The sequence below is a fragment of the Calypte anna genome, chromosome 5, assembly GCF_003957555.1.
Source record: "Calypte anna isolate BGI_N300 chromosome 5, bCalAnn1_v1.p, whole genome shotgun sequence".
NCBI lineage: Eukaryota > Metazoa > Chordata > Aves > Apodiformes > Trochilidae > Calypte > Calypte anna.
Window position 1 is genome coordinate 35,719 of NC_044250.1, and position 2,760 is coordinate 38,478.

Here is a 2,760-nt window from a genome sequence, read left to right on the forward strand (position 1 = left end):
AGCAGTTCTCCCCACAGGTGTGTGGAGTCCCTATCTCCCAGGGTGTTGCCAGCCTGGAGTGACTCTGCCCCAGCTGTCTTTCTCTAACCCAGAGGACAGCAGCCCTGGCTTACCTGGTGAGAAGTTCAAGCTCCATGTGTGCTGCACTGTGCAGGAAACTAAGCCAAGCACTGTGTCACCATCACCACAGGCCCACATCCTGCTACTACAAAAAAGCAGTTGACCCCTCCAGTGAAACCTTTCCAACACCAACAGAACTTGAGTAAAAAGCTGATCTGAACTGGCCCCAAAGCTGGAAAGCCACTTCCAAAAAGGTATTTCCACAAGTTTACAGATTTTGTTTCTGTATTCATGATGATAGATGTTTCTGCCTGGCTTCAGTATTCCCCAGGAAGAGATGCACACATTTGCAGCCTAGCAGTGGCTCTGCAGGGGCAGCCCTTACTCCAGAGAGCTCTCAGCTAGGTTTAGAAAAGCAATCAGCACTACAGAAATTACAGTATTTCTCCACCTGTGCAAAGTCTAGCAGTCACCAGAGAACAGGAAAAATTCACAGAAAGGCTTTCCAGCAGGAAGCCCAAATGCTCTGGGAAGAGCAAACGCTCTCAGCTAACTCCTGAGAAGCCCCAAGTACCCTGCAGAAGTCATTCAGAGGTCAGTACAAAGCAAAAGTTTTGGTGCTCTTTTCCTCCAATCTTTTGCAAGAACGAGAAGGAAATGCCACTCCAGCCCAGGAAATGATTTGTCACCAAGTGGGACCTTTCAGAGCCACACACAGCCAAGCAATGCTCAGGAGCATTGCTGAAGAACCCTGCCCCTTGAATAGATAGTTTTGACCCAACTGCACAGCTAAAAAAGCCTATGTGGCAGCCTTAGGAGGAAGGCACATAGACACACTTTAAAAACTTTATTTATATATAAAAAAAAAAAAAATCATTTTGTTTCAAAAGTGTTACAAGAGTGTGCACAGGAATCATACAAGGAACAGCTTTGTTCCTCGCTCCCCTTCCCCCTAGCCCCATCCCACACCAGGGCAGGGGCAGTCCTGTAGAGGGAGGAGAGAAGGTAGAAGCTTTTTTTTTTTTTTTTGGTTCATTTGGAATTAAACTTAAAAAAAGTTTGTTTTACATATTTAAAGGAAAAGAGAAGAGTTAGACCCCAGAACAAAAACCAAACCAAGCTAAGGTGGGGCTGTAGCCAATGAGGGCTCAGCCAGAGCTGGGGAGTGCTTTCAGGCAGATGAGAGGGCAGAAGCAAGGCACCAGTTCTGCCCCACAGCCTCCCTGCTCCCCACTGAGTCCCTGGTTGGGAGCCCCAGGCTGGGAAGGGCTCCTGCTCCAGTATGCAGCCTCCTACAGAGGTTTCCAGTTGCACAGGGAGCCCAAGGGCTCCCCAGAAGATCACAGCACTTAGATCACAGCCCCACCCAATCACAGCAGAGAGGAGGAAGATGTGTACATCCTAGCTCTAATTAAGAGCCCTGCACCCCATCAGTGAGGGCAGGGGGCTGGGATCCCCCACAGATTAGGCTTCCAGCCCCACTGCAGACAGTTAAGGCTCCCAGAGGGGAAGAGAAGCTGCTCAAGCCCTGCCAGAAGCCCAGGAAACACCCCTTCCCAGCAAAGAAGCCAGACAGTACAATTCAAAGAGCTAATTCACAGTGGCAAAAGAAAGGCACATGTCAAGAGAAAGTCAAGGGGCACAGCTGCAGGCAGCCGGTGTGCAGGGATTAGGGGGCAGTCCTGGCTCTACCCACCTGTAGCCCTGCCTGCTCCTCATGCTGGGCACACAGCACACCCCAAGAAGCCTGCCTCACCTCAAAAGCCCTGCCACATCTCCTCCTTCCACAGGTATCTGTCACCTCCCATGGGGGAAGACCCATCCCAAGCCCCCCACACTGACATCTTCACTACATAAGGATCCCTCCTCAACCAGTCACGAGGTGGGGACCAGCAGCCCCATCCAGAGCCTCCACAGGATCTAGAGACAGATCATCCCCTTCCCTTGCCCCTAAAGCCTCATTTAGAGCAAAGCATCAGAAATTATTGCTGTTTTTCCTTCTCCTCAGCCCCCATGACTCCAGCCCTCTCACCCTGGTCCCACCACCACCAGGGAGGTATGGTCCTGTTGTCCCCATGGCCCTGGTTGAAGAGTGATGCCGCAGAAAAATATATCCTATAGGCAATAAAACAAACATCAAAAATAATAATAAAAAAAAACCAGGCAGCAAAGTGAGGTCCCAGTTTCTGTCCCTGCAGACATCTCTGAGCAGAGGGGAGGTGTGGGAAAGAAGGCAGTTCCTGGTCAAGGCAGAGATCCCGAGTCTTTTTGCAGCATCCACACCGGTTGATTTGGCAGAGTCAGGCAGGAAAGGTTTACTTTCTGGAGGAAGGAGGAGGTGAAGGGACAGGAGGAAAAGTTATTGGTCGAGGTGCCCCAGAAGGGGGAGGTGCAGCAGTCTAGAGGCTGGCCCAGGCTGCCCCAGCAGACCAGGCCCAGTCATTTGGCTGGCTAGTTGGCACAAACAGTCCAGCAAAAAATCCAAAAAAAGACAAGGTAGAAGCAGTCCATTCCACCATGAAGAGTGTTATATATATATTTATATATATAATATATTATCAACTCAAACTGAGTGGAGGTGGCGATGGCAGCTAGATCTTCTGCTGTGGAGAGAGAGGAGAGATGTTAGAGCCAACCCAAAGGGTGAGGAGTGGAAAGCATGATCATGGAACCAATGGACCTGGGCAGTGATTACAGGCA